The sequence below is a fragment of the Pogona vitticeps genome, chromosome 2 (genome assembly GCF_051106095.1).
Source record: "Pogona vitticeps strain Pit_001003342236 chromosome 2, PviZW2.1, whole genome shotgun sequence".
Taxonomy (NCBI): domain Eukaryota; kingdom Metazoa; phylum Chordata; class Lepidosauria; order Squamata; family Agamidae; genus Pogona; species Pogona vitticeps.
The window spans coordinates 156,915,831-156,937,724 of NC_135784.1; the positions used below are offsets into that span (position 1 = coordinate 156,915,831).

Consider the following 21,894-nt stretch of genomic DNA (forward strand, 5'->3'; position numbering starts at 1 on the left):
GTTGGAAGCTTGATTCCCTCCTGTGCCTCCAGAGAGAAGAGCCATCCTGTGTAGCCTTGGGCAAGCTGCACAGTTCCAGGGTGCCCCCAGAAGAAGGGAATGGGAAACCACTCCTGACGACCCTTCCCCTAGAAAACCCTGGAAGGTGTTGCCAGAAGTCAGAGCTTCATGGCATAGGGTGATGATGATGATGATGATGATGATGATGATGATGATGATGATGATGATGATGATGATGATGATGATGATGATTTACCTCCCCAACCCCAGCAGGCCACTCTGTCTTCTTCCTGAGTCACATAATTAACCCTGACCTGTAGGTGCTAAAGTGAATCCTGTAATTCCTCATAACTATATGTGTATGTGCATATAGACACACGGATTTCACAGAATTAGCCCTTGCTTGGCATGCAGGAAGGTTTTTCTTTAAAGGCCTGTCTTTCTCCAACACAAAATAAAGAGAACTCATTTGTGAACCTGGGAGGAAAAGGTATATATGCTGAGAGAATCTAAAACAAATGCCCACAAATTTTTGAAAATGGAGAAATTTTTTCTCGTTTGATTCATCCCTAGCTGATGCAAGAAGTTCACGTTTTCATGTTTTGTTTATGCAGGTTACAGCTCACTGTGACTTCTGAACATATCCAGAGAGAACAGTGTTTGATCGTAAGTGTAGACCATTCTAAACAAATCAGCTTCAACCATGGGGGTGGATGGTGAAGCTGGCTTGTTTCAACAAACCACAGTTTGCTTTCCTGCATTTAGGGTTCCCCCCCCCCCGCCTCTAGCACTTTAAATGAAATAATACTAATTTGTGGTGAATCTAAAATGGAAGTGGGGGCTTCTGATGTCTTCTTCACCTTACCACTAGCAGAGGATGCTGAGCATGTGCACCTGACTGTCACTAGCCATGCTACCTGGACGAATTCTGGGACTTGTAGTGCAGAACAGTAACTCTGTGCTAATTTATGGTGTGACACCCACACTTGGACTATTGAGTAAATGCCAATATGGACTAGCCTTAATCTCAGCAGACACTCTGAAGATCTTCACCAGCAGCAGAGGAAGCTTCCTCCAGCCCTTCAAATCAACCTATTTTTAAACCCACCCGCTGCCTTGTCTCCCTTTTGCCCCAGACCAGCAAATGCTTGTAGCCACAAGTTTCACAAACGTCAATGAAAGAGGCGGGGGTGGGGGGGTGGCAGGGGAGGCAGGGAAGCAACCTCTCCCCTAGATGCCATCCTCCTAAAATTAGTTTGGGGTTTACTAGACACATTGACTTCACGCTGCGAACGCTGAGTTACTTTCTGTGTTAAAAAAATATTATTGTTTACCTAACTGTTCTTCGGTGAGAAATGTGTGTCTGTTTCTTTAAATGGAGAGCTGCAGCAGGCAGACAGAGTGGCTCCGGGTTTGTTTGCACCTCCAGATGCGGGAGGGAAAAAGGAGAGAGAAAGAGCTGAAGAGAGCATCCTGTTGTTGAGTAGGGAAGAAGTGGAGGCTGGGATGGGGTGCGGGTGGGTGGGGGGAACATAGGAATGACAGGAAAGAGAAAAGGGCTGGGTGAGGCTCCAGGGAGGGACAGCCTGGGGTGTTTGAGAAGGAGGCCCCCTTTTCTCCTAACCGCCCCCCCCCCCCGTCTAAGAGCAGCTTCAGGTAAAACAGATCTAGAGCCCAGGACGGAGCCACAAGGATGCTTTCCTTTAGCCAAAGCCTTCAGGGAGCTGAATCTGTATTTATCAGGGATAAAGGCAGGGGTGATGGCAGGCACAGGCATTTAGGAGAAATCCACCCAAGAAACGGTCCTGAGGGTGTCATAAAGGAAGGCCCTGCAATGCCTTTTCAGCAGGGTAGCTCTTTGCACCATTTTGAAGGAACCAGGACTATTAAAAGAAGCACACAATCCATAGACGACCTGTGCCAATTGGGGAGGAAAGATCACAAACACACACAAACACACCCTTCCATCACATGGCAGATTGTGCCAGCCAGAGGAGCTGGTGGTGAGCCATTTGGCATCTGGCTGTCTCACACTGTGGCCTGGTGTGAGGTGAACCCTGGATCTCTCCACGGCCAATAATCCTTTCCCGATGTTCCTGAGACGTTGGTTGGCTCAGTCTCATCCCATGCTCTGGTTGTGTCTCGTAAAAATGGGATTTGGTCAGGCCTATTCGAAGTACACACACACACACACACACACACACACACACACACACACACACACACACACACACACACACACACACACACACACACACACACACACACACAGTGTTTTGAACACTCAAACAGGCTGAGTGTACTATTCACTTATTTCCCCAATGTAGGGCTCTGTGTGTGACATGCTGTCAAATTCCATCTGAATTACAGCAACCCTAATAAGGTTTTAATGATACATGAGACAGTGAAGGAGTGGCTTCACCGTTGTTCACCCCCAGTGAGTTGCCCTGGCTGATAAGGACTCAAACCCAGGTGTCCTGAGTCTTAGACCCTCTCTTTATCTACTACACTGAACTTGCTCTCCTAAAAGATTACTACAGCCTTATCCCGATCACCCATCAGAAGACTGGGTTTATATGCCAATGTAGAAAGAAGAGTTCATATGTTGGCATTTTCTGTTGAGTATCACCTTAGGGCATAAACAGAAATGGTCACTACTTTGTGGGTAGTCACCTTGACAGAGTATCTGAAACTTTATAGTTACGGCACTTCGACACCACTTTGAAATGTGCAAAATCCTAGAATTCATTGTTTGCTTAAGGTACTTTGCAGTCTCCACCAGAGCACATCCCTCAACCCCAGCAGAGAATTTTTAGCACCTCAACTAACTTCAAATCCCAGAATTCCATAGAACAGAGGAATGACAGGTGAGATGGTTATGAACCAGCTGTAATTGTGTGTACTGTAAAAGTCTCCAAAAATTGTCAGAGCTTTATAGTCCCATAGTAGGGTAGATGTGAAGTGAATTGGGGGAGGGGAACTGAGACCCATAAATAAATAAAACACAATGAAAGTAAATGGGAACTACCCAGCACAATGTGTGCAAATGTCCAGCCTAACAATCCCCCTTAATTTGGTGATCCTAATAGACAGGGGCAGGTATGATCCAAACACAGAGAGAGAGAGAGAGAGACTGAGTAATCAGTGGGTTCAATAGGCCAAATGTCCAGATAAGCCTGAAACTAGCCCACAGCCCACAAGTACTTTTCTCTTTCTCATGTTGTTCTCTATGTGTCTTTGTGTACTGTAATAAAGTTTTTTCCCAAAAGGCTGGCTCTTCGTCAGCTAAGCTTCTATCCAAACCTGCAATCCAAGTTCATATTTTCATGTTTAACCATGTTCGTGTGTGTGTGTGTGTGTGTGTGTGTGTGTGTGTGTGTGTGTGTGTGTGTGTACACAGACACACACCCATAAATATACACATACTGTACACATGAATATGTTCATATATATATATTTTACTATAGTGTTAGACTTATGGCACTTTTTAATTTAAAGCGCTGTACAGCCTTTATACCTGCTGTCGTAGAAGATTAATATTGTTCCATTTCCAGAGATGGAGTGGAGACTAGAAGTTCAGTGACATAGAATATTTCGAAATCTTTTACAGAGTACAGTACCAGACATTTGTGGAAAAATTACTTCTGGGCAAGCAATTTCAAGATTCTGACATACCGTTATTATGATGACCCTGCTGATGTGTATGTTGCTGGATGGGCACATGATGGTGCATATATACCTAGCAGTAAGTACTATGCAATGAGATTGTGGCAACTACATTGCTCATTGATCCCACAGTTTGCCTCGGATTAGGCATGGTTGAAATAAAACTAAAAACCAGCAACTACAATATATAAAGCTAAGGTCAGAAAAAGCCAGGCTTTTCAGTGGGGAATTGCCTCTCTTTGTTCAGCCAGCAATGGTGGTTTATTTTTGCTCTGATTTGGCTGACATGCCACTTTCTGCCCGGTGTAATTGCCTAAGCTGACGCAAAGGGACTGTTTGTGGGCATCTCAGTTCTCCTCAACTGAAAATGTATAATACAAATGCCTCTCCTTTTGTGTCTTCTCTCATATGTTAACAAGTTCATTTGTTCACCTGAAATTTATGTCGTAAATAACAGTTAGAATCCTATTACTTATGAGCACTATGGTTAAATTCAGTGGCATAAATCCCACCTGTGAATCACCATTGTTGAGAAAGCAAAGCAAACTACGTATGCTGTTTATAGACTGCCCCATGACATTTAAAACACTCTCTGGGCAGTTTACAATTTAATTATGCAGGCTACACATTGCTACCCACGGACATATTTTTAGTGCAATCAGTCATGTTGTGCGTGACAGCAAGAACCGCTACCAAGTTCTGGTGAAGAGCCTCATGACACAGTGGTTAAACTGCAGTACCAAAGTCGGGACTCTGCTCACAACCTGAGTTTGATCCCAAAGGACTCAGGTAGTCAGCTCAAGGTGGACTCTGCCTTCCATCCTTCTGAGATCAGTAAATTTATGTTTATTTACACAACTATTTATTTATTAGAAATAGTGTTGCAAAACATGAAAATAAAATGTATCTTAATAGGATTGATTTACCCAACTTGGAGGTAAAAAGCAGAGAAAATGCAATTCCCTGTTATCAAAGACCTCTTTGGTCCTTTAGATCAGTGGTCCCCAACCTTGGGCCTCTAGATGCTCTTGGACTTCAGCTCCCAGAAATCCTGGCCAGCAGAGGTGGTGGTGAAGGCTTCTGGGAGTTGTAGTCCAATAACATCTGGAGGCCCATGGTTGGGGACCACTGCTTTAGATCTATTGTACACCTGGAGTGTATGTGGCTGACAGGGTTATACACCCTGCCACCTGTATAGCCTTGGTCAAGCTGCACAGTCAACTCCAACTAGAACACCAGCAGAAAAAGGGACCTCGGAGGGTTGCCATAAATTGGAATTGACTTGATGGCATGCAATTATAATATTATTATAAATACACTTGTTTCTCAGCATTGCTGTATAAGGAGTAGATGCATAGATTAAACCTAAAAAGTAGGACTCAGATCCTAAAAAATTATGGATGAGGTAAATTTGCTAAATAAATGCTTTTTTTTTATTTCAAGAAGCAGATTAGCAGCTATTGGCAATTGTTTAAATTGGCAATTAAAGGTTTTAGAATGACTCCACTTGCTGAAATTAGTATGGGGAGGAAGATGACCCAATCTTGTTTCCATACTCTTTTAATTTCCTTTCCTTAATGTTTGGTACTTTGCAATCTTTGTATTTTCTGCACTTTTGAGGCTGGTTGTTGATAGAACTCCATCTTCTGTAAGGTACATTGTCCTTTGTTCCTTATCCAGAGTTACAATATACAGCTTATTAAAAAATCAATTGGTTCATCTGTGATAACTTGCCTGAAGTATATTTTTTAAACTGGAGATGTCTAGAATTGATAATGTGGTGGAAAAGATATGAGTAATCCATAAGATGATGATGATGATGATGATGATGACAATGATGATGACAATGACCTTCACAGGTCAAGAAAAATGATCACCTGGGTGGGACTCACACTGCCTAAACTTAGAAAACCCAGCTACACTTTTTGTGTGATAATCAAGCCATAGTGAAATCTAATATCCTTATCTAGGCCATTATTCTACTTTTCACAATGCAGGGGCCCCATGGCTATATTGTATTGCAACACAGTAATTGAATGGTACAGAACAACAGGTTAAGTTATTGGAGCAACTTTGGTTACTTCCAGTGCTGCTGCTAAAACATTTGCTACCCCTAAAGCCAATTTAATATTTGAAATATTTGCTCTCCAAGAAAAACAGATGTACAACATACAATAAAAAGAAATCTATATTTTTTTCTGGGTCTCAAGAAAGTGCAAAGGCACTGAACAGTAAAATGGGATCAAAGAGGAATAGGTTTATTCCTGCCATAAAACTAGAAAGATCAAATATTAATACCACCCACAAGCAAGCATATGCTCATATATACACCTTCCAGAGCTATATATGGGAGTAGCAAATACTATTTTGAGACTCTTTAAGTAGTGAGTGTTCTGCAGAAAATAATAATAATAATAATAATAAAATGAAGAATGAAGAACACCTGAAAACTCTTTATTTCTCTGGTGGGACTGATGTGAAAATATCAGCCACAAAGCTCCTGAGGTCTTGTCTACATGGGGAATCGCTTCGGTAACATTATCTTTTTCAGCAGAAGTCATTTCAGTTGCTTTCCCACTAACCAGATGACGCAAGATTTAATCTGAAAAGATCCACACCTTTTCCCTGCCTCTCTGTGTATTTCAGTTCTTGCTGAGAGTATGGTGTTCCCCTCCTTCGAGTGTTCATTTTGGTGTGTGGAATTTAGTAACACAGCACTTCCCGTGGGAGTTCATTTTCAAGTCAAAGGCACCCAGGTACGAACCCCTTCAATTGGTCCTTTGTTAAAAAATGGAGCAGGGAAAACCCTCCAGAAGTAAAACTGCAGCAGGGAACTTGATTTATAACATCTTGAAACTTTGGGAAGTTTAATATGGGCAAAGGAGCTCTTTGGTAACCAGGCACCGGACTGTTCAGATAAACTTTAGCAATTGAAATTGAACCTGGAGACAAATCATTAACAAGAGGAACTGATGTAGGTTCAATATTCTTATTTGGCATTCTCCTTCCTCCTACCAGTTCTCTGGCATCTGCAAGTTTGTACCTATTGATCATTCTGTAAGTTTGTACGTATTGATCATTCTGAGCCTGCCTTTCTCCAACTGGAATTTTGAGTTGGCTTTAAAATTCTCAGGCTGAAACGCTCATGGTCAAGAGGAGAGTTTAACCCTGTTGGTCAAAACCTGGCCAATTTGCATACAAACAGTGCAGAATATTCCAAAATTCCCTCACGTATTTCTACCACTTTTTGCCAAAATCCACATGCCCTTATTTAATCCTAAATCCAGGAATGTGTTTCTTTGTGAAACATTTGGAAATACCCCCGCCCCCATTCCAAAGTCAGGAAAGTTTCATATTTAGAAGCGTGAGACACCAACACATCCTACCCTGAGTAAGCTTCTTTGATGGGCTGTGACACTGAATGAATAGTAAATACACCCTCAGACTCAGAGTAAATATCCAGTGGCGTGCAACTCAGGTAGAAAAGAGTAAATTTTACACACATTGGCCACAGACGCCTTGTCATTTCCCAGTAAATTAAAGGGTCTTCCATTGGACTTGTAAATTAAAATTTATCATGCTAGTGTTCTTCCGTAATTAGCAGCAAGAGATGCCCCTTGTTTTAAGACTCTGCTGCATTCCATGCAGACAAGAAGAGCTCCATGCTGTGTGTCAAAGAGAGAGAGAGAGAGAGAAGGAGGTAGTGACTCTGGCTTCTCTTCCATTCAGTGGTATTCCTTTCTCCCTTGCATTCTTAGCTGCTCTCTGCTCATAGCTTCTCCTTGCTTCCTGGCTGCCGGACAGTCCTTTCCAAATGGTGGAATCACATTGGTTAATAATGCCTCCATCTCCTTAGTCCAAATAAGGAAGGAAGGAAGGAAGGAAGGAAGGAAGGAAGGAAGGAAGGAAGGAAGGAAGGAAGGAAGGAAATAAATAAATAAATAAATAAATAAATAAATAAATAAATAAATAAATAAATAAATAAATAAATAAATAAATAAATAAATAAATAAATAAATAAATAAATAAATAAATAAATAAATAAATAAATAAATAAATAAATAGTGGCAACCTAGATCTGTGGCACCTGTGCAGCAACAGGGTGGAGCCAGGTAGAGCATGGAGGAAGTTTGCCCACTTCTTCTTCCTTCTCCTTTTTGAATCTACTGGAAGAAGAACATCATCATGTCTTTACCGGCCTTGGATGGGATATCTTTTCTTTCATACACTTCCCCCCCAATATATTTTATCGTGAATGATCATACATAACAATCTGTACTTTTCATTTTTCATTAGGTCTCCCAAGTATTCTGGCATTGTGTATGTTATTTATCGGATCTCCTATGAACTCTCCTCAGATGGAAGAAGCTACTTGTATGAGTAGCAAAACATTTGAACTTAATCAGAAAAAAATCCAGTTGCCATGACTCAACTTCCAGATAACCTCGCCTGGATGACTGAAAATCTTCACAGATTTATCAGATATGGTTTATTTTTAATTTATTCATTTATTTTAGTATTCTCTGTCAGTCACTGTCCTGAACCAATACTCTTATAAACTTACATTTCCAGTACTTTTTTTCACATACAGTAGGATGTGTTAAAGTCCGCCATTCCATGCCATAACCTAGAAACAAGAATGTGTATCATTGTGCAGTATGCAAACCAATTTTAAATGTATTGTTAAATGTTATGCTCTTCATTGTAAAGAAGTTATTGCAGGCCAACTCTGTCCTTGCCTTTTATTGCATGTCCATGCTCCCCCTGTTCATCCAACCATGTAAGTTTAAGATATTGTGCAACTGATAATGATAAATACCTCCATGTAGTTCATGTCATATTCCCAGTACAGGCATGAACGAAGTGGACAAATAGAAATGTTATATGTAGCATGTGATTAGAAGAGTTGATTCTTTAATGGCAGAAAGTGTGTGATTGCCACAGCCTGAGCTTTTTTTCATCTTAACATAATTTGCAAATTAACTTACTTTGATTTTGGATACATTTTCAGGCACTAAACGTGGCTTTGTCAGCAGGTCTGGTTGCTCAGTGGCTGCCAGAATCAGGTCTCTGCATTACTGATGTATTTCCAGGAATGGGAAAATGAGCTGAAACAATTTATAATTTAATTGGTGAAGCTAGAATCTGCATATGACCAAGAACACAATTGACACCAAGTGAACTGGCATCAATTAACTACAGCAAATGATGTGCTTGTCGCTTACCCTAGTGTAAAAACTAAACCCACTGCATTTGTTTCTTTCCTTTCCTTTTCTTTTTTCTGGTCAAATTTAGTCTTCTGTGAACTGCCTTAAGTCCCAATGGGGGAGGGAGGAGGAAGGAAAGGCAAGATACTAAGAAGTTCAATAAACAAATAAATACATGGAATGAAGATTATAAGCAGAGGCTGCTGGCTTAGAGGCAGATAAAGACCCTGTCTAGGCTTTGTGCACTAGTTCCTTTTGATATATGAGAGTCCACAGAGGTTAATGGATATTGCTAGTTTCTTATTTTTCTTGTTTTGATCTTTGTCTGTTGTACTGTTTGGGAGCTATCTCAAGCCTAGGAGAGACAGAAAAAGATCAATTCTCAACTGAACCGTGAATAACCTTATGAAGTAAAGTTTTTTCACTTCTGACCCAGAGACTGCACCTCTTAGTTCCACAAAAGGGGGGGGGGGTGTCGTGAGGTTTCACCACTTTGAGATTTTAAAATGGGAAGAGATATATAAACAAACAGCTGTTAAGAATGACATCTGTTCAACAATATGTACCCCATCAGTATCTGAGGGCTGAACTAGATGAGGCTGTTCGCATTGTAATCAAAAGGTAATAAAACATTTTCCCTCCAAAGATGTGATTCTTCAAACTGTCACATCAGCAGAGTGCAAAGGAAGCCTGGTGCTTATGTCCTGATGACCAGTCAGCAAAGAAAAAGAAAGCTGACTTGCTGTGTGTCAAATTATGAAGCTTTGAGATACAATAAAAGCATGCAGTTAACCTCTTAAAGGAACTCTGCTTCTGATAGCAGGTTTATTGTGGCACCTATTTTGATCCTAAAGGAGATGCACGCCTTGCTGTTCTGTTTCCAAGTGTTGTTTAAGGTGTTTGCTAACAAAGCCATAAAGAGCTAGGACATGTCTATGAAAAAGACTGCCTTATTCCACATTAGCTTCCTTGATCCTTCCATTCTTCATCTGGCATTGTTCTTCAGTCACCCCCAACCCTTTAAAAATTAAGCAAGTGAGCACCAAAGAGAGGGCCAATAATTTGTGGCATTCCAAAAACGCTCCCCTGGCACTTATTCTGATGTTCTTCTGGCACTGGGCAATGACAAGTGTGTTTTTTAAAAGCATCTCCAAGGGAAAAAAAGGGGAGGAAGTATTTATCACATGTGGCTAGTCCTCAGTAAGGAACACCTGTGCCTGTTTGTGTTGATGCTCAGGGTTGCTCCTTTGCAGAATAATAGCAATATGAAACCCAATACTGTACAGCAACCAGGTTAGCATCTGAAAGGGTAAAAAGAAAACTCCAAATGGTGGAGCTGATGTCCAAGCAAATGCTCGTGCAAATAACCGGGAATACAAGGCAAGAGACCATTTCCCCTTTTGCTACCCATGGCTTGTAAACCAAAGTTTACCAAAGTTTCCTTGCAAGTTATGGAAAGGCTTTTACAGAATGAAACCATTTACAAATGAAAGGGCTGTGCTCAGTGGTTACATTATGGATCGCTGTGCCAAAGGACAGATATTACTCAGCAAAATGACAATTTTTTCCCATTGCAAAAAGAAATGGGATAAATTAATTGATATATTCCAAAGCAAAGGACTACAGTTACAGCCTTGGTGTTGTTTTTAATTGAAATTTTGATGGGTGAAGATTTTATTTGTATGCAGGAACAGTGACATCTAGTGGACAACCAGACACACAATCTTCCCTTTTCAAATTACTTTTTCCAGCTTTTGCTTGTGTGGAAACAGTGGATCACAACAACAATAAAGGAATTAGTGCAAACAGCAAGATATCAACTCTGCCAAGAGAAAGATGAAACTGTGTCACACTTCATCTGTGAAACCCCAAAGACTGCACAGAAACACTACAAAGTAATGCACGATAGAGGAGCAAAATTAATACACAGGTCACTATGTAAAAAATATAATTTGCCAGCATCCGAGTATCCATGGAAACATTGGTTAGAGAAGGTGTCAGAAAAGGATCAAGTCAAGAGCTTGTGGAACGTTTGGATTCAAACGGACAGACACTTTGAGCACAATACACACTAGACATAACCCTAATAGAACGAAGACATGTCTGGATCATTGACCTTGCAATTCTAGAGGATGCCAGAGTTGAAGAGAAAGAATTGGAAAAATTAACAAAATAAAGAGATCTGGCAATCGAAACATCTCACTTGTGGAGGAAACACATTTTGGATGCCCCCCCAATAGTCAATGGGGCCTTGGGAACAATATTGCAGAATTTTATCAAATAGTAGAACCAGCTGTGTATCTCTGAAATAACACCAATGTGTCTGCAAAAAATGGCATCACAAGGGACAACATACGTATTATACCAATATTTAACTGATAACTTAGGTTTTTGGTTAAAACTTGTACCAGTCAAAAACCATGTCTTGTATTTTTGAATAATAAAAATAATTTTAATTGTTTTAACGCAAGAAGTTATAGCTGAGGCTGGAACTGTAAAATAATGAACGTCATACTCCTGATCAGCACTCCTCCTAACTCAAAATGGTACTGCATTGATGCATTATTATTTTTTATCTTCCACCTTAACTACACGTGAGAGGCGAGTGCCACTCTTTGATTATGTGAAGACGAAAAAATCTCACTTTAACAGCCTTAGGCCTAGGCCTTGGTGTGGAATATATCCCATATCCATACATCTGCAGGCTACTGTTATTCTAATCTACCTCCTTCCTCATCAGTAGGGGAGGACTGGCCAATGCATTTGTAAGTGTCCAAGACCTATGTGGTAGGATAAATAGTCGTCTGGGCCATGGAGAACAGATCAACAGCAAGCTGATGTTAACATGGCCAAGAGCTGCCTGTGTATATGTGCACTTGGGTGCTTACAGACATGCCCATGCATGGGCAAGCATGTGTGCTGTACATACAGAGAGGTGTCAGGAAGGAGGCTCGGGGTCAGTCAGATGGGTAGGAAAGCTTTCACCTTGCCCCCATTCCAGTGAAACTCCTACATGAGTTGCATAGTATTGGAAGAGGTGTGGCTGCAGGGTCACTAGAGGAAGTCTCTTCCTCCAGCCTCTTAGTTGCCTCAAGCGCTATTCCCTGCTTCTCCACCATTACCATCACATCAGCGGGGGATCCCAGCTGCATCTGAGCCACCATAAGGAGGAGGCAACTTTAGCTGGCTCTCCTTCCCAACCACTGTGGTCTGGTTTGCTACTGCCTCACCGGTAGTGATGTGCAAATGTAACACTTGTGAGTTCTAGGAGGATATTTATTTATTCAGATATCCACTGCAGAACCTTGCAAACACAATTTCTTGACATGAGTCCATTCTTACAGTTATATAATAGACATGAGCAATTGTAACGACAAAATGCTACAATTTGTGCACCCAAGTCCTTGGCTATACAGTACCACTAATACTGAAGTTGCTTGTAGCATTGCAAAGTTCAAGCATCCTTTTGAATTCAAATTCAGATACAAATCCAAGATATCTTCCTCAACTGGGTTGGGTATCTATAACAGAAAGATCAGCTCCATGTGCAGAATCTTCAAAACCCTAGACCAAGTTGGGCAAGGGCCATAGCAGCTCTGGCCTCTTCAGCTTTCCTGCTCTTTCTGATTCAAATCTCTTACTCATAGCCTTGCTCTTTCTCTCTTTCTTAGTCCCACCCCTTTGGGTTGAACCAATATTTTAGGGATTATATAAACAATGATACTATTTGCTCTTGAGCATGGGTGGAGAAGGCAGGATTCATTCACCAGTCCCTTGGGGATGGATAGCATGTGCCCCATGTACTGTGGGTTGAGCACTGTGGCTGCATAGGAAGTCAGCCTGGCATATGTGTTACAGCTTGCCAGATCAGATGATTAAAATCATTTGGGAGCCTCAGCGTAAGTGGGGCTGTATACTAAGACACATGGATGTGGAACCTCATTTTTATCCAGAAGAGGAATGGCTGACAACCACAAAGAAGACATTAGTCACTGGTCCATAGTCGTTCAAATTTCTGCGTCCAAGAGCACTCCTTTCAGTCGAGCCATCATGCCACAAATTTCTTTAAGGCAGCCAAATGCACTACTCACCCTTCTCAACAAGATCTGCCAAGCAGCAGATAGAAATAATAGCAGGAAGAAGGCATGCTGGTGGCAGATGCTTGGCCAGGTGCCTTGTTCACATCCTTAGACTCTTAGAAATAGGAGATTATCCAGCACCCTTGACTGTTCTTCCTCCTCCCATCTGCAGTTTTACATGTCTGTGTGCACGTGCGCATGTGCACATGCACGCATGCACACACATACACACAGTTGTTTGTTGCTTTGCTAGAGCCAGTCCCACACCATTCACTTTGGCTCTTCTGCAGCGACAAGTGCATTTTGGCTCACTCAGCCTCCATGCAATCCCCACCCTTCTGTCTTTATTTTTGAGAGAGAGAGAGAGAGAGAAATTGGTACTAAGCCCTTTTGCATAGCTTATTAAGGTAGGTCTTCTGTAGCCATGCCTTCTGCTACAGGATAACGGTTACCAAGATGCAAACAAGACTGTTTCCCTGCATGGCCTGTTAACTCCAATTTACCTGGGTAAACCTGGATTCCCAGGTGTGACTTCACAGCTGATCAATTCACATTTTTCTCCCTATGTAGTCACATCCTGAGTTAAGCTGTTTCTAGACTGTGGTGCATGCAAACACTTTCCTCCTCAAAGTGTCTTGCAAACATGTCATAATGTACTACAGAGGATTCCTCTCTGTCTCCTATGGAGTCACACTGCAACCGGCCAGGGCTGGGCAACTTGTGGCCATCCAAAGGTTGTTGGGTTGAACCTGCCCTCCCCTTCCCCCAGTCTGTGTCCTAGTTGGAAGAGATCATAGCAGGAGAAATTAGGAGCTTCGGGTCAAGAATATATAGAGGGCCACAAGTTGGCCACCCCAGTATCAGTCCTGAACCATTCAGTAGGGCTGCCTATTTGTTGGTCTTGTCTGGGGCAAGTATTGCACTTTGTGAATGTTAGCGTTGCTGTTTTACCACCAGGAAGGAGTTCCTATGTTATGGCTGCCGCTCACTGACGTATATCATGAAAAATGAGCAGAAGTGCAAAAGGTGGGGCACAAACCAAAGTGCCAAGCAGCCTGTAGGGGTCAAGAGCTCTTATCAGATTTTTAAAAATTTGAAAACAAAAATTTAAATGTCATATATTTTGGTTGTTGTGGGTTTTTCGGGCTCTTTGGCCGTGTTCTGAAGGTTGTTTTTCCTAACGTTTTGCCAGTCTCTGTGGCCGGCATCTTCAGAGGACAGGAGTAGCACTCTGTGCTCTGGTGCAGTTTGCTTGGGAGTTGAGTATTTATAGATGCTGGATCGGCTTTTGTCCTTTTCAGGAGATGGGTGATTATGGTGATCAGTGTGTTTTTGTTGTGGGTGTATTGTTGTGATAAGGAGGAGAGATTATCTGTCACTGTGATTGATGGGTGTCATTAGCTGGTCTTTTGTGTGTAGTCCTTGTGGCTGGGTAGAGTTCGTTGACGTTTTGCAGGCTGTATTTTTCAGTGCTGGGAGCCAAGCTTTGTTGAGTTTAAAACTTTCTTCGTTTTTGTTGAAGCTCTGCTGGTGTTTGTGGATTTCAATGGCTTCCCTGTGCACGCTAATGTAATGATTGCTGGTGTTGTCCAGTATTTCAGTATGTTGAAATAGAATTTCATGTCCAGCTTGTTTTAGGGCATGTTCAGCTACTGCCAATTTTTCCGGTTGTTTTAGTTTGCAGTGTCTCTCATGTTCTTTGATTCTGGTGTGGATGCTTCGTTTTGTGGTTCCAATATATACCCACAACAACCATTAGATCCCGGCCATGAAAGCCTTCGCGAATACATCATATATTTTATTGGGGAAAAGTGATACTTTTAAAGCAGCTAAAATTCAGTAGTAAGTCACAACTAATCCCATTGAATCTGTGATCCACAGAGGAGCTGCCTTAACAAATCGCCACTAATTCAATGGGCCTAGCCTAGTTCCAATATACTACTGGATTTATAGCGCAAACATTTCATGATGGAATAGGAATTATAAATTCTAATTCTATATGGTGAGAATATGTATTCCTATATTTTGTTTTCTTTAAAAGTTTTGTAAATAGGGTCCAGCCTTTATTGGCTTGGGGACCCAATTTTATCATGTCCCGTAGGCTTCTGCAGAAATTATTAATCTTCTCTAGGACTCAGTCCAATAAATGCCATCCAAAACCATTGCAATTCTCAAACTAGGCTTGTGTCTTTGGAGACTCATACATGTTGTGGAACTGAATCTAAGTACAGTATCTATTCAAACCATGATAAATCCACCTTGTTAGTAGGGAAATTCTGCCTTATATCCAGTCAGGATCAAGATCTGTTTGTCTGCTTCAACAGGCAGCTTGTTCCCTGTCTCTCTGAGAAATTGTTGGTCCATTGCTACCTGATCCTCTTAACTGGAGATGCTGGCAACCAAACCTGAGGCTTTTTGCCTGCAATGTACACGTTCCATCAGGGGACGATGACTCCTCTTCCATATTGTAAAGCAGTTGGACACCTTATTCCTAGCAAGGTAAAACCAGTTTCTGGATCACCTGATTGCAATTTAGCTCACAATAAACACAAAGAGAAGGATTTTCCAACTGAGGAATGTTTTTGCAAGTTATAATCTCACCTGTTCCACTGCAAGCCATATTTTACCTGAGGATACAGTTCCTCAGCTGGATTATTGGTGGAGCTAGGAAACAGTGCTGAGATATTGTTCTCAAAGTAACAATTAAATTGCATTTGTTAAATGAATGTGTCATCACAAAAAATTCTTTCTCAACATGCTTAATTAAAATCTGATTAGATAGAAAAAACAGAGAAGCATGTATTACATTAGGCAATAAACGTATGCTAATAAGCAAAGACTTGCATTTAATTACAAAATAATTATTATACCTGTAGAAATACTGTTATTTTCTTATGTCTCCAAATAACTTTGTTTGTTTCCATTCTTTGTGTGTGTGTGTGTGTGGAAGTTTTCTATTATAGTAGGATATAATTTTATTTTAATTCATTCCTGAAATTGTAACTGTTACATACAGCACTGATGTTACCTGTCTGTCATGGGTTTGGAGGGAAAGTTCCATCCTATGGGGAGTGGAAGGCGGGACATCAGGAGGAGGGGCTGTACTGTATATATATGTGAAGCCTGTGTGGTGAAGAGGAGACGCTGGGATGTGACGAAGCAGCAGCTGGGAAGAAGAAGCTGGTGTGGGAGTCTGTGTGTCAGACAGGGTACTACTGTGTGTCAGAGTACCAACCTGATAGGTTCAGGTGTCTGTTGGTTAGCCAGAACTGATAGGTTCAGGGTCTGTGCTTCAAGTTAAGGGTTCTGTGTGAACCAAACTGTGTGTATGTATGAGTGAGAATAAGCCACGTTACTTTATCTTATTCACCTGATTATTTTATTTTCCCTGTGTGTTGTATTTAAATAAACCTTGTTCTTTTATTTGTTTGAAAATCCATCCCTGGTCTGTGTGACTTCTTACAGGGAATGGTTGGTGGCAGCTTAGTTAACGTGTGGCAGATCCCAGTAGGTCTGGGTTTGTCACATTGATTGGTGTCCAGCGTGTGGGATACGACTGGTCCAGTTGTCCAGCGGTCCAGCAAAGCCTTGGCAAGTGTGCCCAGAGCAAGGGGGGTCTAGTCAGGGACAATCTGAGGCGCGTAGGTAATCTTCTAGGTGTACCTCACGGGGAGGTGCGCTAGTGGAAGAACGTGCCAACTGGGGAGACTAGATTAGGGTGCTCTGAGGCAGCCTGGTTTTGGCGGGAAAAAAGCTGAGGCAAAACTGAGTAGTAGCAGTGATCTAGCCTGCCTGCTGAGAGGCCCAGCAGAGGGGGGTAGACTCAAACTCGCTACTGTTGCAAGTTAAGTGCTGAAGAACAGCAGCAATCTATAGAAAGCTGGTTCTGAGGCAAAAGAGAAAAAAAGTGGTCGTTTTATTTTGAGGCTTGACTTTTTAAAGCAGCCTGTTCTGAGGGGGGATTATGCCCTTGACTCGAAGCCAAATGGCAGAAATGGGTGAAGTGAGGGAACCCCAGGTAGACCAAGGTTCTGAGGATGAATTTGGCTCAGTGCAGGAGGACAGCACGGGAGAACAGAACCCAGAACTCAAAAAAATGCTCATAGCCCAACAGCATGAACTGAGGATGAGGCAATTTGAAATAGAGAGAATGGAAAGGGAGGCCAGAGAAAGAGCTGAAATCAGTCAGGCAGAGGCAGATGCCAGGAAAAGGGAAATGGCCATGAGGATAGAAGAGATGGAACTGAAACACAGAATTAGAATGGCACAATTAGAATTAACATTCCTCAATAAGAGAAACAACAATTTATCAGTTGAAGAAATTGCGGAAAGAGAAAAGTATGAGGCTCAGGCCAGACAAAGTGAGCAAGATCTTGAAAAATATAATCAGCAAAAAGACATTAAATTAAAAGAAATCAGAGATAAGACTGAAGAAAAAGTAAAAGAGATAAAAGCTAGGGCTGAGGAAGAAATTTTACAGATCAGGGTTGAGTTTGAGGCTAAGCAAAAGGAGCTGGAAAAGAAACCAAAAGAAGGCACACAGGTTAAGGCACAACGTCAAAACCTGAATTATTCTGAAGAAAACATGAGGGAAACATGGGACCCTAAGTACTCCAAAGGGTTAGTTCAGAGCCTGCCAAAAATGGGCAGCCATTTTGTTGATAAAACTTCTGGGCAGAGCCAGTCCAGGAACCAGATTTTGGAGGGAAAACCAAAACCAGATGAGAAAGACTCCAAGTACAGCAGAAAATGTTATTTCTGTCAGGGAAAGGGCCATCTAATCTCAGGGTGTGAGAAATGGAAGCAGATAAAAGGAATTGTGCCTCAGGATTCGAGTGGGACCAAGCCAAAAGCTGTGTTCTGTGTCCAGAAAGAGCAAGGCTCATTGTCACTGAGGGAGCCTGTTGCCATGGCGACTCAATCTGGAACAGCTACATCTGCTGATCAGGCTGAGGAAAATGGTCCTCTTGTAGAAGTCAGGCGCTGCCTGCTGGTGAGAACAGATTCTCAGTTGTTTGAGACAGCAGGGGTGGACGTAGGAATACTTGACCGTCAGTATCGGGGGCTGCGGGACACTTGTTCCCAGGTGACCCTGTGCCATCCAGATATTATTCCTAGGGAATATGTAATCCCAAATGAGAGCATGAAGGTGGCAGGGATTGAGGGGCAGATAATCTCACTGCCAGTCGCGGAGGTACCTGTCAACTTTCAAGGCTGGAGGGGAGTTTGGCGGCTAGCGATTTCATCGACTCTGCCAGCAGCCGTGCTCGTGGGAAATGACCTGGCTGAACATGTGAAACGGGTGCTAGTGATTACACGTTCACAAGCCACCACGGGGACAGTTCAGGGGGGTAATGATGAGCCAGAGACGGAAGCAGGTGGGGGGAGTTCAGAAGCTGTGGTGGAAACCTTGACCACAGACAGCCGATTTGGACAAGAGCAAAAGGCAGACGCCACTCTCCAGAAGTGTTTTGAACAGGTGACTGACGCCCAGCTAACACCTGAAACCCCAGTGAGATTTCTGGAGAAAAAGGGGATTTTATATAGAGAGACCCTGAGGAATATCTCAAAAGGGGGAGAGGGAATCAGAAGTCAGCTGGTGGTACCTGAAAAGTATCGCCCCATGATCTTACAAAGGGGGCACTCTGACATGTTTGCTGCACACTTAGGGGTGAACAAAACACAGCAGAGAATCACACAGAATTTCTACTGGCCTGACATAGGGAAGCAGATCAGGGAGTTCTGTAAACAATGTGATGTGTGTCAAAGGCAGGGGAATAGCCGCGATAGGACCAAAGCAAAGTTGTGCCCTTTGCCTGTGATTGACACTCCGTTCAAATGCATAGGGGTGGATATTGTGGGACCTTTGCCCAAGGCCACAAAGAAGGGGAACAGGTTCATTCTCACCATTGTGGACCATGCCACAAGGTACCCTGAAGCCATACCCTTGACTAACATTGAAACTAACACAGTGGCAGATGCCTTGGTGGGGTATATGTCCAGGATGGGATTTGCCTCAGAAATAATCACAGATTTGGGAGCATCGTTCACATCAAAGCTCATGAAACGCTTATGGCAAATCTGTGGAATTAAGCACAAGGAAACCACTGCCTATCATCCTGAAAGTAATGGGTTAACTGAGAGGTTCAGTGGGACTCTAATGCGCATGATTAGGGCTTACTTGGCAGAGAATCCAAACAATTGGGACCAGAAGCTGCAATCCCTTTTGTTTGCTTATCGATCAGTGCCACAAGCCAGTACCGGGTTCAGTCCATTTGAACTTTTATTTGGGAGAAGGGTGAAAAGGCCCCTTGATTTGATCAAGCAAGATTGGGAGCAGATCACCCAGGATGACCCACAAGACGTTGTGACATATATAGACTCTTTAAGGATTGACCTAAAGAGAAACCTAGAGCTAGCAGCAGAGACCCTGCAAGCTCAAAAGGTCAGAAAGAAAGCCTGGTGTGTCCAGAGAGCCGGGGAGAGGCACTTTAACCCAGGGGAGGAAGTGCTTTGGCCTAGGCTCTGCAAAGAAAACAAACTGCAGCTGGGTAGCCCAGAAATAAAAGACTTGGGTCACATGGTAGGGGGAGGAGTGATAAAACCCCTGGAGGCCAAAATAGAAGCTGTTCGTGATTGGCCCAGACCCAACACCAAGAAAAAAGTCAAATCATTTCTTGGGTTGGTGGGCTACTACAGAAAGTTCATCCCGAGGTTTAGTGAGATAGCGACTCCGCTGACCGATCTGACGAGGGAGAAGGCTGATGACCGCATCCCGTGGACCAGCGACTGTGAGGAGGCGTTCCAGAGGTTGAAGCAGGCGCTCGTCCAGTATCCAGTGCTGCGGGCTCCAGACTTCGACCGGGAGTTCATCATCTACACCGATGCGTCTAACAGCGGGGTAGGAGCAGTTCTGTGCCAGGAGGATGAGAATGGTGACCAGCATCCAGTGTCCTACCTGAGTAGGAAACTTCAAAAAGGTGAGAGACATTTGGCAACCGTGGAGAAGGAGTGTTTGGCCATAGTCTACGCGATCCAGAAGGCCAAGCCTTACATCTGGGGAAGACATTTTGTTCTGTGCACTGACCATTCACCATTGCAATGGTTAAAGACAATGAAAACCCACAATAGTAAACTTATGAGGTGGGCTTTAAACCTGCAAGACTATGACTTTGAAGTGAAGGTGGTCAGAGGGTCAGTGAACTGTGTTGCTGACGCCTTGTCAAGAAGACCTGAAGAATGAAGACGGCGAAAGAAACATGGACTATGTATATATATTGAGGACAAAAAGTTAAATGTACCTGTTTTTTGAACTTGGTTTGTATGAATAAAGGTAAATTGATGTAATGTATATGGTAAATGTTTAAATGCCTAATTGATATGGTTAACTTAGAATGTAAGTATAAGTAAGTATGATATTGTATGTATAACTGTTTTTGTGTGTTTTATCCAGGTTGTTTTTTGGGAAAAAGCACCTTAGCTTTCCCCCTACAAAACAACTTATAAAGAGGGGAGGTGTTACATACAGCACTGATGTTACCTGTCTGTCATGGGTTTGGAGGGAAAGTTCCATCCTATGGGGAGTGGAAGGCGGGACATCAGGAGGAGGGGCTGTACTGTATATATATGTGAAGCCTGTGTGGTGAAGAGGAGACGCTGGGATGTGACGAAGCAGCAGCTGGGAAGAAGAAGCTGGTGTGGGAGTCTGTGTGTCAGACAGGGTACTACTGTGTGTCAGAGTACCAACCTGATAGGTTCAGGTGTCTGTTGGTTAGCCAGAACTGATAGGTTCAGGGTCTGTGCTTCAAGTTAAGGGTTCTGTGTGAACCAAACTGTGTGTATGTATGAGTGAGAATAAGCCACGTTACTTTATCTTATTCACCTGATTATTTTATTTTCCCTGTGTGTTGTATTTAAATAAACCTTGTTCTTTTATTTGTTTGAAAATCCATCCCTGGTCTGTGTGACTTCTTACAGGGAATGGTTGGTGGCAGCTTAGTTAACGTGTGGCAGATCCCAGTAGGTCTGGGTTTGTCACAGTAACGGCATCTGTGCACTGTCTAAATACAGTCAGGCCAGAAGCAAACAGTACAGACAACCCATAATTTGTGCTAAAAGGATGTTGGTGTTGGAGAGAGGTGATTGTCTCCTGGCTTTGTGAAATCAGGCTTCAAAGCAATCTCATTATTTAGGTCCTGAAGACTAATCGCTGAACAAAGAAAGGTAATTTGCATACCCCTGGAGATGAGACAAGTTCTTGCTATGTAATTCCTCTTTGTCAAGAGACTGGAAAAGGGGAAGGATGGTGGTTTCAGCTGCCCTTTGAAATACAGGTTTGTTGGCTTGTACTTGAAACTACTGTAGTAGGCCAGCAAAGGTGGGAAATTTTGCCCATTAACTGGAAAGTTTTGCCACCTGTGTCCTATCTCTGTAAGAAGGAATTTTAAAGCCAAATAACTCCTGGTGCAAGCTAATTAACAAAACTGGTTTTAGCTAAAGTGAAGGGAGTGGAAGAGAAAGAAGTTACTCTGGAGAAGTTACGCTCTTCTTTGAGAAGATTCTGGGTGACTTGAGTCCTGATTAGTGAATTCCCTCACAAGGTCTAGAAAGTGCAATGATGGGTATAAAAATGGAAAGAATTCTTGCTTGGTTTAGTCTAGTCTCTCTTGAGAGAACACTATGCTCAGCTACTACTATATTCTCTGTATATGTTCTGAAATTATGCTGAAGTTCTGCTTGAATGTGTTAGCATACTATAACTTTCTTATTTTCTGTGGGAACTGTTCTGACGTTGCCTTTGCTGTAATATCCTTGTTAATGCTGATTTGCTCCAACTTTTTTTTGACTGTTTTTGTATTTCTGAGACTATATTTTGGAACAATTTGGAACTTTATTCTTTTGGACTTCTTTCTGTAATGCCTTCAATAAAATAATAAAATGTT

The 21,894-nt window shown here is 42.4% G+C and overlaps 1 long non-coding RNA gene across 2 annotated transcripts; it reads left to right on the top strand.

Moving 5' to 3' along the window:
• Positions 1-1,389: 1,389 nt before the first annotated feature.
• LOC140704160 (uncharacterized) lies at positions 1,390-12,571 on the top strand. Of its 2 annotated transcripts, XR_012083290.2 has the most exons (5): positions 1,390-1,483; positions 2,762-2,867; positions 3,611-3,745; positions 6,313-6,422; positions 7,963-12,571. It is a non-coding gene; the product is annotated as an uncharacterized LOC140704160 (long non-coding RNA). The 2 variants fall into 2 exon arrangements; XR_012083289.2 differs by lacking the exon at positions 1,390-1,483 and having other exon boundaries at positions 2,170-2,867.
• Positions 12,572-21,894: the final 9,323 nt, after the last annotated feature.